The 15,623-nt window shown below is 34.4% G+C and overlaps 1 pseudogene; it reads right to left on the bottom strand.

Moving 5' to 3' along the window:
* Positions 1–1,088: 1,088 nt before the first annotated feature.
* Positions 1,089–2,548, bottom strand: LOC133200330 (uncharacterized; annotated as a pseudogene).
* Positions 2,549–15,623: the final 13,075 nt, after the last annotated feature.

Genomic DNA, 15,623 nt, shown 5'->3' with positions numbered 1-15,623 from the left:
CATGGTGGGACGTCCATTACTTAGAACAGTGGTTTTGTTGACGTTGACAATGTCTGGGCTATGTACCGTTCCGAGGCAGACATTTCCGATGATAACCCATCCAAGTGGCAGTTGTTATCCATAAGGTAAGTTATCCTTCTCGATGCTGTGGTCTAACACATAATGTGTAATAATGAGGTCACGACCGATCAGTAACTCAATGTCTATACATTCATCTAGGTGGTATGAGATGTGCAATGTCGTTCAGGTGGGGAAAAGATTGTGCCACTCCAGGTGATGGGATTTCTTCTCTATTATTCGGGATATCATTGCACTCTATCAAATCAGGCAGCTGCAAAGTACATGTTCCATCAATAGATTCCACCATGTATCCCGAGGCTCTGCGTTCAGCTGTATTGAATTTACCAGCACAAGATGATAGGACATATTCCATTTCACTTCCACATTCTCCAAAGGCGTTTAAGAACTGTGAGACTGCAAGGGATCGATTACTTTGTTCGTCTATCATACAATGGAGTTCTCTAGACAAGTTCTTTCTTCCTTGGGGGTACACTCTCACTAAAATTATCTTGGCACATGATTTTGATGTGTTTCCTCGAGTGTTACATATTTTTGTATACTTGTTCGTTACACTCACTTCTTGAATGAATTTCTCCCCCTCGTGATCTTTCACAGAAGACCTTTGTAAGTCTGGATGAAGTGCTGATGGGTGCTTGGAAGAGTTACAAACATCACACTTCACAGTCATTTTACAGTTTGATTGGAAATGTTTCTTTGGTCCGCAGCACTTGAAACTGAAGCCATTTTCTCTGATGAAATCTTTCCTTTCTTGTAGTGACCTAATGCGAAATTGCCTACACGCATTGAGTGTATGGTTGGTGCCATGCACTGGACAGCTTTTTGTGGTCACATCTGTTTTCCTTGAGGACACTTGCGTCTTGATATAACTTGTTTTTCTGACATGTTTACATCCATCACTCTGCTGCGCACTTTCAGTAGTTTCATATATGAAACTAGGGTCATTGCGTATCTTTGCAATGTTATTCACAAATGCAGAAAAGACAGAAAATGGCTGATAGGTCCATTATTTATCTGTTTATACTTTTAGCTTCATATGTCCACTTCTCCTGAATGCTTGGGGGTAATGTTATGACAATCGGGTTTATGCCACCTGAGGAGTCGTAATATGAGAAGAGTTTTGCATACTTTTCATTTTGCATGATTGACCCAATCTCCATACGAATGTCTGCGAGTTCAAAAAGTTCACTTCTGTTTGAGTTCTTTAAGGTAGGAAAAGCTGCGACTCTGTTCTTCAGTGATGATTCAATGCTCTCTGGACTCCCAAATTTTGAATCCAATCTTTCCCATATCAGACGCAATGCTCTGGAGGGGTCATGGGGATTTGCTAAACGAATGTTGAGAGCCTGCTGTTTAGACTTCGTTCCAAGGTTCTGGATCAAGAGGTCAAGTTTTTCCATAACAGAAGCACCCAGTTCATTTGTCACATTTTCAAATGTAGATTTCCAGCCGAGGTAATGTCCTGGGACGTCATCAAATGCAGTTAATCTTGTTGGTATAAGTTGCTTTTTGGCCAACAACTTAGCAAGTTCATTTGTTTCACTTATAACACTTTTCTCCTGTTGAACAACAACAAACTCTGGAGCAGTTGGGTTCAGAGGTTTCTGCGGTTTTTCCTCTGGTGTCTGTGGAATACAATGAACTTGAACTGAGCACTCACTGTTGTAGTTGTTTACAGGTTCTCTTGGTCTTTCTGAAGATTCACAAATATTAGTGTGTTCACTTGTGTTAGTGTTCAGAAGTTCTCTTGGCTTCTCTCTATATTCACAATGATCCTGATATTTGGACGGTTCAACTGTGTAAGTATTGTCTGTTTGATACGGATCATCTTCACCTAGGTCATTTTCACAGGGTGGTATGTAGCTTTCTCCAAGAGAGTCATATTCAAGACATTTCTTTATTGTAGTCAAACTTGACTGGGCTGCCTCAAACTCTTTCTTAACCGTGAGTAGACACCGGGCTGCCTTAATCTCTGTTCTCTTCTCATCAAATCCGCTTCTTCTTTAGCGTATTTCAGTTTCCTTCGTGCTTCCTCAAACTTTGCTGTATGTTGCAGCACTACAGATGTGAGACGTGAGGATGAGGACCCTTGACTGTATGCGGACTTCTGCGATCTTGTATTAGGTAGTATGGTTCAACACTGATGTACTTTTTCTTGTAATGCAGTTGCGATGAGGGACCTGGAGGCTTCCTCTCTCGTACTGGCTTCGTGGCGTTGACTTTGTAAATATGCTACATATTCCGAAGAGGCCTTTTCATATTGCAACAAGTATTTATTCAATGAAGTTTTGCATGTCTTTGCACGCTCGAGATTCATGACTGGGTTTTCTTCCATATCCATGAGGATGGAATCAATGTCTATCTTGACGTTTCCTAGCTTGAATACGTGCCTGTTAACTTTTTCCTCGAACTGTTCCATGGCAGCTAAGGCAATGTTGCGGGATTTCCTTAATGCCTGAGCATCTACCATGATGGTGAGTCTGTATCCAAGCAATGGTTTTTTTACTGTGAAGTTATGCTTTATTCGCAGACCTCTCGGAAGAGGGTAAAAAACTACAAACAAATGACACACATTTAGACACAATCAATACATAAGTTTCACAATAAATTGTACTGACAATTAGATTTGTAGCTGTAGTTATCAATTATTAACAGGCTTTATGAAGAGAAAATGACACAATACAGCGTACCGATATGATATGTAAATATATATAAAAATGACCTAAATTGTCCGCCATATTTAAGTGAACCAGTTACAAAAAATAGCAGATAAAAATGTAGAATTATGCAAAACATACATAATGTTTACCAATGACATTTAGCGTATACGATATTTAAACGTTTATAAATCAATTTATGATTACAAATTAAATAAAGCAACAAAACTTACACCATGAAAGGACAAGACAAGCAAACTATTTGTAAACATGTGTATTGTTGACTTGGGCGGACACAAACATTTAAAAATAAAATCAAAACCGGGGACGGATAATTCCGGACACTATACAACCGAACTGTAACAAGAGGACGGTAATAGAGTTTGCATTTTAAACGTGCAGGCGAAACTTTGAAATACGTTTTATTCAAAGGATCGAATTTAATGCATCCAACCTAATGGATAAATGTAATTACATGTATAAAGACTTTCCTCTGGATCGTTTCGTTTTAACATGACTTGAAATGTAGTTATTGAAAAATGACCTAAACCTACATGTAAGCACTACCACTCACTTCCTTGTCCCTTTTTGTTGATTATATCACCTTAGAGCTATACATGTTTAATGATGGTCAAGGCGATTTCTGATGACGCGTTTCAATATAAAGCACTTAAAAGTCTGGAAAATTATTTTGTAATGTCTGAAAATGAAAAAAAAAAAAAAATAAAAGAAAGGCCATTTTATGTGCGGGCATAAAAATGATCTACTTCTCAATACCAAAGCAAACACATGATCTACTTCTCAATACCAAAGCAAACACATGTAGTTCAGACATCACACGTCTATAGATATGAGATTATATTACGGGGTGAATTTGTCCGTCAAATTCTTATTCTAATTCTGGGCCAACCGTGAGTTTTCCTCTTATTGTTGAACCCAGATTCATAATACCTCCAATAAGCCAACACGCGTTATAGTTTTAATACTTTTATATAAAATCAGCATGGAATATACTTTTACATGAGTTTGGGATGTATCAGCATCGGATATCTGATTCCAACTGACTATAATATTGTAACAACAAAACATGCATACTGAACAAAGATAGGACAAAATAGAAGGAATAACAAGAAAGTATAAAGAAATCAATTATCAAACAATTATTGAGCAAATGGTGACATTTTCTTGTATATAATAGAATTAAAGATGATGAAAGATTAACTGTCAATCAATGTAAACAGAAGTCAATTAAGGGATTAACTGTCCATCCCTGACTGTGCCTCAGGCAGGATTAAAGATGTGCGGAATTTATCACATTTGCCGGAATATATAAACAGTTTTTATAACAGTTTACACGAAGTCCGAAAATGTAATTTACACAGTAATTTATAAGTCTGAAAAGTCGTATTTTACACCGTAACAATTAAAATAACATACCTACCATAAGTTCACATTCAAATCATAAATATGTAGATCAAACTCAACATACCTACATGTAGATCAAACTCAATATACCCACATGTAGATCAAACTCAACATACCTACATGTAGATCAAACTCAACATACCTACCTGTAGATCAAACTCAACATACTAGTACCTACATGTACTCAACATACCTACATGTAGATCAAACTCAACATACCTACATGTAGATCAAACTCAACATACCTACATGTAGATCAAACTCAACATACTAGTACCTACATGTAGATCAAACTCAACATACTAGTACCTACATGTAGATCAAACTCAACATACCTACTGTACAACAACAAACTCAACAACTCAACAAACTCACATGTAGTCTTATTGTAGATCAAACTCTGTCATAATTCAAACTAATCTCACCTACGTACAGACCAGACTCAAAGCATTTTCATTAAAAGCAGACTCAAATCACTTAATTGTAGGTCAGATCAAAAAAACGGACAGGTAGACTCAACAAACCAATATGTTGATAAGACTCAACACATCTACACATAAATGTCATTTTTAACAATTTGCTCCTGTCATATAAATGAAGTCTGCGGACATTAATTTTTTTGTATCGGGGGGGGGGGGGGGGGCTTATCAAGGAATTTAGAATTTCTAACATGTTTTCTACCTCCTTCCAAATCATTTCCAGTCCTTTTCATAACTTAAATCTTCCTTCAGACTTAGAATTGAATGCTTATTTCAAGTGTTTTACGATTTAAAAACTTTATCTCTATGGGCGTGCTTGATTTAGCTTAACTTGGTGTACACCAGTGTACACCGGTGTGAAAGGTGGTGGTGTATAATCAAGTGCATTTTACGAGGGGTAGTGTAAATGGTTTAGACAAGATTTGCATCTCGCCAGTGTGGGGATAAAATTTTTTGGTTTAAAGTGAAAAGAAAATTAAAATACATTAAGAATTGTCTAAATTATTTAAAATGGTTAAAAATAATTTCAATGCCATCACTTACACACAAAAGACAACTTGAATGTGATTTCTTATCCTTTATACTACATAAAAGCATTTCATAAATTTTCAATCGTACCATTCTCCGCCATATTGGATTCAGTGTACACCTTTCAACACATGCCCTAAATTTGGTGTAAGAAAGTGTACACCGAGTGTACACCAAAGTTCTACACACATTCACTTGATTAAGAAAGGTGTACACGGTGTGAGCGGTTTAAGTAAATCAAGCGCACCCTATACTGTAGATTCCTTATTTTACGCGACTACTTAATATCGCGAAATGGCCCTAGGGCGTCAAATCGCGAGAACAATAATTCGCGAATGGGTGATTTTTCTAGAGATTTTACATACATTAAAGTACCATAAAAATAAAAGCGAGTTATTTTATTTCGCGAGCGGTGCTTCTCGCGTAATTACGCGATAATTAATTCCTCGTGTATATTTAGGAATCTACAGTAATGTTACATACAGGTATCTTGAGGAGGGCGCCTATGCACGACAGAGGCATCTTTGTAACAATTCTTAAAGCCTACAATTTGCTTGATTGAATGGCTCTATTGCTTAATTGAATGATTTTAATTTTCCCAGAAGCGTGGCTAGGACCTGTAATAACGTGAACATTTACTCAGATAACGTTAATGGCTCGACGGTTAATCATTTAACACTGTCCATTCAAAACCGTTAAGTGGAAATCTATGGTTAGTAGAGTAGAACCATGCAACAAGTAAAGATTATAAGATTATATATAGTTTTGTTAACAGTACGAATTTGAATAAAACACCAAACGAACATCTATATGCAATAAGAAAATATGAAATACCGGGTAATGAGTAGAACAGCGAGAGAGTCATGATGCAAGTGCATTTTGGTCAACATTCAACGCAACTACACGATGTCTGAACAAGACAAAAATCATGTGCCTTGCATGTTAGTAAGCATATAAATAATGTTCTTCAAACATATTAAATTAAATGCGCAAAAAATATAACGCAATGATCAAATTGTGAACTGGGAAACAGTATTTTCTGTTGTTTAAAGTATTTTGCCATTATTTTTATTGTAAGTAACTTTGAAACATCTATATTGTGTATATGAAATATATGGAGATAACGAACAGTATTCAAGCTCAAAAGTCCATTATACAATACAAAATAGGAGCAGAGCAAAGACGGACCTCTCAAACATCAGAGGTGGGATCAGGTGCCATGGAGGAGTGAGCATCCCCTGCCGACCGGTCACACCCGCCGTGTGCTCCTTGTCATGATCGGGAAATATATTAGTTTTTTTTTCACAAGTCAACAGCGTAACTGAGTCAAACGGTCAAACAAAAAAAAAAGAGAGAGGGAGAGAGTGGGGAGATAAGAGGGAATGAGAAAGTTGGAAGAGAGAGAAGAAATGGGGTTAGGGAGTTGAGAGAGAGAAAAAGTGGGGCTTAGGATTGGGGAGAAAGATGGGAAATGGGGGAGGGAGAGGGAGTAAGGGGGGGAAGAGAGAGAGAGAGAGAGAGGAAGTGGGGGAGAGGGAGAAGAGAGAGAGTTAGTGGGGGGAAGGGGTGGGAGAGAGAGTGAGTGGGGAGAGAGGGGAGAGGGAGAGTGAGTGAGTGGGGAGAGAGAGTGGGGTGGGAGAGAATGGGAAAGAGAGTTAGGAGTGAGTGAGAGAGAGTGAGTGAGGAGAGAGCGTGAGGAGAGTGAGTGGGAGAGAGTGAGTGGAAGAGAGAGTGGGAGAGAGAGAGTAAGTGAGTGGGAGAGAGAGTGAGTGGGGAGAGAGAGTGAGTGGGGGTGAGGGAGAGTGGGGAGATGGAGTGGGGAGAGTGATTGGGAAAGAGAGGAAGTGGGGAAAGAGGGAGAGGGGGAGATTGGGTGAGAGGGATTGGGAGAGATAGTGTGTGGAGGGCGTGGGGACAAAGGGGTAGTGAAAGGGGGCAGAGAGTGGGAATGGGGAGGGAAAGTGAGGGAGAGAATGAGAGGCAATGGTGAGAGGTATAGAGAGAGGGGAGAGAGAAGGAATGATGACCAAGGAAAGGGAAAAGACGATGACTTGTGTCAATTCTTAGTATAATAAATACCTTTTTTTTTTAGTGAATCATTTTTTATGTAAAAAGCTTCATTTTGTGAAAGCTTTGTTGACACTAGCAAACGACAACAGAAATTGGTAAAGATTTAGAACTAATCACATTTTGTGCCCCTGATATCGAAGGTTAGAGGCATATTGATTCAGTTCTGCGTGATATTTTTTCTCATTTTTTTAAAATGAATATCAATTGTCACATACTGTGCTACCTCGGTTTATAGCCCTCCGTTATATTGCCACCCTCGCTTATTTGCCAAGAATTCTCGAAGAACGGATTTCCCCCTGTGTTAATACGCCCGTTATATTGCCACCCCCGCTTATTGCCACCCGCCACTGGTTTTGGGAAACAAAAGGTCAAATTATATATTAATGAAAACCCTCGATGCCAATTATCTAGAGCGGGTCGGTAATTTGGACAACACACCCGTGCTTTGACAGTGGTTGCTATGACAAGGATTTACTCTAAATTAAAAATAATTGGTGAATAAAGCTCAAAATTAGCAATGTCTTTGGCGTGTTTTTATAAGGTAGAAGAATTATTTCATCACAATAATGAAATCATCAGGCAAGAGAAAGCGTACAAATTTGGATTACGAAAAAAAAAATTGATTGATTAACATTCTATCTATTTGATTGTAAATCGCAGATTATTGCTTATCATGGATAATGCACCAAACCATAATAAATGTAAATTTTCATTTGAACAGTTTTTTGCATTCACAAACAAACCCCTGAAATTTTCATAAATTGTTGGGCACATATTGGGTTGATGGATAAATATCAAAACAGAATCGGAAGAGAAGTACACAGGTACCAGCAAACATAAGAATGCATGGTTGACGTAGTCTGACACGTGACTTGGCATTCGTCAGTCATGACACTTTACCAACGGTATCAGAAATTCTTTAGACGGTGAAAAAAAAATCTTCTTTCGATTCAGATGAAATTAATAATAATTCTCAAAAACTTTTTTATACCGAGAGGCTATAACAGCTACTGACATCTTTGTCATCGGGTTATTAAATTCTCAGAGCAGGACGAAAGAACAGGGAATTGATAAGTGTTCAATATTCTGCCATTTTATTTCTTTTCAGTAAAAATATTGTAAGCCCAAAAATATAATGTCTTATTTTTCAAAAAGAAATGAGAGCTGCCCTTATACATATTGCACAAGCATGACATTAACAGACTGTAACTGAAATAAATTACGTAAAGTATTTATTTTTGTATTGATTACCCACTGAATTGTAATTTATGGCAGAATTCGCTATATATCCACCCTCTCTTTAATGCCAAAATCTGTCTTGGACAAAAGTTGGCAATATACCGAGGTAGCACTGTACATGTTTATAATATGGAATTACAACAATATATATCATTAATGAACCTAATAAACAATACAAAAAAAATATAACAGTGACAATTTAGAGAGGGAGAGAAAGAAAGAGAGAGGGGGGATAGAAAAAAGTGAAAGAGGGAGAAAAGAGCATGATCATAGAGAAATGTCTGTTAATTAAAGTACTGGTAAGAGTATGTCCTAGAATTGCAAAATGTCTTTGAGTGCCTGGTTTCAGGGTTTTACAAAAGTAAAAGTCAATTTTTCCATTTTTTATTAAACTCATTAATTTGATTTATTTACTTTTTGTTGCACTACATTTCATGGTAGAAAGTAATGTTTTAATATCTCCAGGCAATCCTTGTAAACTCAAAACCTAATTACGACATTTAGTTCTCTATATAAATGATTTAATACATAATAGTATTGTATCTAATTTCCTGCTATTGGGCTTCCAAATATGAACGTACAACTATCTTTTGGAAACTCTATATTATGAGCTTCACAAAGAATGGTAACACTATTTAAAAGTTCTTGAACATTCTGGCATTCCCATGTAATATGAAAAATTGTTTCCTCACATGTCTGACAGAAGCTACACAATTTAGAATCTTTCAAACCGATTTTATATAACATTTTATTGTAACTAAGATATTTTGATTTATTTTGAATTGTAGCTGTTGTAATTTGGAACTTTTTGTACATTGAAAAGGAATTTTGTATAGCATTGCCCATCTTGAATTTCAAAATGTATACTCCATTTTACTTTTGAAAAAGGTACCACATGTGCTGTGTTCAAGATAAATATACATAGGTTTGTTCCTTTTTTAGATACACAAAATAATTTAAAATAAATAGGTAGAATGGGCCTTGGGTTTGATCTTTCTTTGTTTACTTTTCCTACAGCCATAGCTACTTTTATAACTTTCTGTAAACTTGCATAGGCTAAAAAATTGGTTTCTATATTGAATTTTCTTTGAAGATCTTCTAATTTTAAAAAAAGTTCCTTTTTCACCTAACAAGTCTGAAATAAATATTACACTACTGATAAACCATTTGGAGTTAAAAATGGCTTATTGTCAATCTTAAGTTTTTTTTATTGTGCCATAATGGTTGAGAGATGAAATCTTCCTATAAATTTATTTTCATTTTGTCTTCTATATTTTTATATATTGATATATCTTTCCAAAAATTATTAGTTATACTTTGTAATTTTACTTCAATATAATTTGAACCAGTATTAAATAGTTTTTCAATATTAGAAGTATTTTGAACCAATGATCTCCATTTAGAATCCTGGATATTGAGTAGTCTTTTGATCCAAGATGATTTTAGGCCTTTAATGTAGTTATTTATATCAATCATATTCAATCCACCACTCATGTAATCTTGAGTAGTTTGGTTTTTTTTATCTTGTCCACTTTAGATCTCCACAGGAAATTAAATATAACATTATTTAGATTTTTAACAAAATATTCAGAAGGTGAAGGTAAGACAATAAAGAGATGGTTTAACTTTGCTATCAGTAGTGATATTATAAGTGAAATCCTACCCAAGGGGTAGTACGTCTTTTACTCCATTGTAGTATCACAGTGTCTAACCGACATACTAAAATTAGCGGAAGTTCTTGCGTATCGAAGCGTGTAAACAAACCTAGAGAAGAACAAGTACCTGTTAAATTGCAAGGTGAGCATGATTATTGATACATACAAACATGATGAATTAGCGTAATTATAATTCTGCATATTCCGCTGAATAAGTATCAGTTGTCTGCATTAAAATTGTGTGAATATTTAAGGAGAAATTTGAAAAACGCAATCGTTTGCTCACATATTTACACATGAATGTAACGTTTGTACGTTGTTTATAGTCCACAAGAGATATAAGTATTTCCCAAAATGGCAAATATTGAGAATTATGATACAGAACAATGTCATGCATGCTTCGGAGTTTTATATTTCAATGTAAAGGCTTGAAATTATACAATTTAAAACACATCTGATAGATATATTTGTAGCTATTTGGAATTCTCAAAAAAAGATTATAACCTATAGATACCTTTAATTAAGTAATAAAAAAATTATTATTAATATTTGATTTGTACGATGTGGTGTTTTAAGGACAGGTAACTCAAGTGTAAAACATGACCAACAAAGTGCCGATTTTTGAGTTATCGTTTATAGGAATGACATATATACTGCTTCAATTGGTATTGTTATGTACACAAAAGGGTTCCTTATATTCTTTGGTACACAAAAGGGTTGACCAAAACAAGGAGAATGTCTTCAATCTATACCTGGAATAACGGGATCAATGAATGGGGAACGGACTATATTCAAGATTTTTAACTCTCCCTAACAGTTGTTATGAAGAAGAAAATATAATGTTATGTTTTTTGTTTGTGCATTGTTGTGCTTCATCTATAAAGATAAGTGTTTCTACAATTAAATGCAACAATAAATTATCTTATTCTTTTCACTTAGCACGAAGAAGAACGATCAAGTATAAAAATTCAATCAGGTCAAAATTAAAAAAGGGGGATGGATTTCACTTATATTTTTATTAAAAATTTCACTTATATATTTTTTGTACAGTATCGGTAACTACATGATAATTAAGTTGAACATCCGAGCTAAATTTTAAAACCACTGGATTTCCCTGACAGTGAAGGAACACTTGGGAAATGCTAAAACATGACATCCTTGAAAACAATTAGCTTCCCCGGACCCGCTCTAAACAAGTTCCGGTAATGGGTTATCGTTCTTTTCATCGAACCCTTGACGGTCACCTGGATACCATAGTCCATACATACATGTAACCTTACAGCCAGGGAGTTTCATACTTTCATTTAAACTTTATTTAAATTAACAAAATAACAAAACTAGAAAAACATACAATATTTAAAAAAGAAAAGAAAAACAAACAAACAAACAACAACAACAACAACAACAACCCCCCAAAAAAGAGAAAAATAAAACTGTAAATACACGACGGGAACCAAAATGCCATAGGTAAAATGAGTAACTCAGGTGAACTACATGTATTTTTAAAATGTTTTATTAAAAATGCTTAGATAAAACAAATGCACGATAATTATTCTTTTTATTTCTTAAGGATGGATGACTATATATTAGAGGCAGTTGAAGAGACATCAGAAGTAGAATCATGCAACATTGTAATATGTGCTTATACACCACTAAAAGAAAACATGATCTCAAAAGGCATAAACGCACCAGGCATGATGTAAAATCACAGAGTACTGCTGTTTGTTCTGGAAAAGTGCTATAAATATATATTCGATCAATGTTGGAAAATATACACGTCGCAACAAGGTTTAACGCTGCATGAACTTGATCCGTTGATTAGGTCATCAAATTGTAAACTTTGAATTGAATGTTTTTTGAGACTTGTTATGGAATAAAAATTTGTCATGGTGTTTCATTTTATTTGGAATAATTCTGTCTTTTATTTCTTCTTTTGCTCTTCGTTTTGCAGTCATTTTCAGAATTGATACCCCATTTCAATGACAGTAATGTTAGAAAAAAAATCTTAATTTTGTACCTCGCTTTCACTGAAAGTGGGGGATATTAATTTGGGTCTGTCTGTCAGTCCATCCGTCCGCCTTTCTGTCTGATTGTAACACTTTCGTTTCAGCGCGATATCTCGAGAAACTTTTGAGCTTTTGTATGGTGGCATATTTCTGCCCCTTGTGTGCAAGTTATTTTTCTATCAAATATGTCGACATGCAAGATAAATATGTTGACATGCAAGATAGTTTTGTCAACATGCAACATAACTATGTTGACATGCAAGAAAATTGCAATCAAATAAAAATTATAAAAAATCTTCAAAAATCTCGATTATCGCCCACATGTGACATCCAACCTGCTAGATGATACTTATTTATGTCAACATGCATTTTTTATATGTTAACATGCGAGATAAATATGTCGACATGCAACTTATTTATGTCGACATGCAACTTACTTATGTTGACATGCAACATATTTATGTCGACATGCAACTTATTTATGTTTACATGCATTTTCAGATACAGTTCTGCTATGACTTTAAAACCCTTTGCACATCCTTTAAAAGAAACCTCGGACGAACAGATGGACGGACGGACACACTAATTACTATAGGTCGCCCGCAGAGAGGGGCCCAAAAAACATTTTATAATCTACGTCATGTTTCTGAATCGCCAGGACATTTTATCTAAGGAAATTCAATTTATACTTTTTTGTCCGCCTCATATTATAGAAAATAATTTAAACTGCAACATTTGCTTGAATAAATTTTCGATCATTAAAACAACTTCAATTTTACCAAAAAAAAAAAAAAAAAAAAAAAAAAAAAAAAAAAAAAAAAAAAACACGTGTCTTGGGTAGTAACGAATCTACACGCTCGCACAAATGTCCAAATTGTGTATCACATAATTTCATTTGCATTTAAATTTAATCATTTAATTCAAAATCTTATCATTTTGAAAATCGATCATATTTAAAAAAGTATACATCCAAAATGAAATCACAAATCGATCATATTCACTGTAAACGTTTTCGCCATTCCTGGGTCTTCAGACATTTATATCGATCTGTGATTTCATTTTTGGTTATTTGCTTGTTTAAAATTATATATAAATATCCGCTACTCAACATAACTTAGTTGCAAGTCAACATATTTATCTCGCATGTCAACATAACTAAGTTGCATGTTGACATAAACAAATTGCATGTTGACATAACTAAGTTGCATGTTGACATAAATAAGTAGCATGTTATAATACCTAAGTTGCATGTTGACATAAATAACTTGCATGCCAACATATTTATCTTGCATGTCAACATACATAATTTGCATGTCGACATAAATAAGTAGCATCTAGCATATTGGAAGTCACAAGTGGGCAATATTTGAAATTTTATAAAGATTTTTTTTTATAATTCATTTTTGATTGCAATTTTCTTGCGTGTCAACATAGTTATGTTCCATGTTGACATAACTATCTTGCATGTCAACATATTTATCTTGCATGTCGAAATATTTGACAGAAAAATAACTTGCACACAAGGGGCAGAAATATGCCACCATACTTTTGCAATGAAATTTCTCCCTGTGGCCTACGGAAGACCTCTACTGATTTTGTAAAATTTTATTGCAAAAGCTCAAAGGCTTCTCGAGATATCGCGCGGAAACGAAAGTGTTACAGACGGACAGAAAGACGGACGGACAGGCAGACCCAAATTAATGGAAGCATTAAATCATTTATCGAGTACTGAAAGAAAAAAAAATTATCCTAGAACATTTCAATTAAGAACGCACTTAATTTACCAACGACTCGTACAGTGAAAATACTGTCCCGCACAACGACACATACAGTAAATATTGAACGACGGATACAGTCGCATTTTGATTAAAGCAGTAAAATTAAGGATAATCTAATCATTATTAGGAATAAATTACATTTCAATACCCCAATACTTATATTTCTCATTATTTGATACAATTATTACCGAATATGGGATGAACTTCAATGCCATAATATATCTTTTTAAGTCTTTGTACAACTACACTGCACTGCGTTTTGCATTGTGTTAAAAAACAAAGTTGCATTTTCACAAAATTGTGTTTCCTAGGGAACGTTTCATCATATATCTATGCGTTTTAATGCACAGCATATTTAAATACTTAACATGTCTTCGAATAATTGCCGTTTTATTTTCATAACCCCATGACTGCATCATGTTGTCAACCAAGAAACGCAACAACTTCCGTTTTTTTTTTTTTAGTATGAGGGTTAGATACTGTGAGTATAAAATTCTTAATTTTAACCAGTATTTTGTCATAAGTTTTGGAACTCTACTTAAGTCCACAGTAAAATAAATTCCCAAATAATTTAAATTGTGTTGTCCATTGGAAATTCATTTCATTTAATAATCTTTCATTTGAATACTTTTTGATTCCTATCCAGACTATTTGTGTTTTAAAGAGATTAATTTTAAGTCCCGATAATTTATAAAATTAATTTATTTCTTCAATGCAATTTCTGCTCCTTCTAGTATGACTAGTGTGTCATCGGCATATTGAGACATTAAGTATTCATTCTCATCAATTTTAATGCCATTAATTTTTTTTTCAAATTTTTTTTTTTATTTTTAAAGTTAAAAATTCCACACATAGTAAAAATAAATATGATGAAATTGGATCACCCTGACGGCAACCACGGCCTATTTTAAAATAATTGGATAAATGGCCCTCTTGATTGATAGCTGATACAATGTTATAGACTGAAATATTGAAATCCATATTCTTAGAGAAGGTCCAAAATTAAAGAATTTAAGGGATTTATCAATAAAATTCCATGAAACTGTGTCAAAAGCTTTTTCAAAATTAATCTTTAATAGCAATCCAGGGATGTTTCTTCTGTAAATTGCACTAAATCATAAATTAATCTGGATTTTTCACCTACATACATGTATCTTCCGGGTAGAAAACCTGTCTGGTCTAAACTTATGATCGTGTTCAAGATATTTTTCATTCGACTCGCTATACAGCCAGAACTCATTTTATAGACAACATTAAGTAAAGATAATGGGCGCCATTTTTATGTAAAAAAAAAATTATTTTTTCCTTCTTTAGGTATACAAGTGATAATTCCCTGTTTTTTGTGTTAGAGAAAGCTCTCCTTTTTTTGTAACCATAATTTATTGAGCTATGAAATACCTAGCTGTTTCCAAAAAAAAAAAACTTTGAAGAATTCCCTTGTAAAGTCATCGCTTCCAGGACTTTTATTATTTGACTTATTTTTCAAAACTAGTAATGCTTCATTCAAAGTTATTTCTCCTTCAAGACTATTCTTTTGTGTATCACCAAGTTTTTCCGCAAAAACGTCCCAAGTATGATCACTTACATCAACATCTGTAACCTCAGAATAAGCCCCATAAAGTATTTTATAATATTTTTTTTCAATTTCAAGAATATTTTTCCATTGATTCATCTTTAATCAATTTAGGGATTATTTCATTTGTATAAT

This window comes from Saccostrea echinata, unplaced genomic scaffold, assembly GCF_033153115.1.
Source record: "Saccostrea echinata isolate AGI-Se365-2 ecotype Australia unplaced genomic scaffold, CSIRO_AGI_Sech_v1 ptg000038l, whole genome shotgun sequence".
NCBI lineage: Eukaryota > Metazoa > Mollusca > Bivalvia > Ostreida > Ostreidae > Saccostrea > Saccostrea echinata.
Note: the sequence above shows the minus strand (reverse complement) of the source record. Positions and strands in the feature narration are given on the sequence as shown.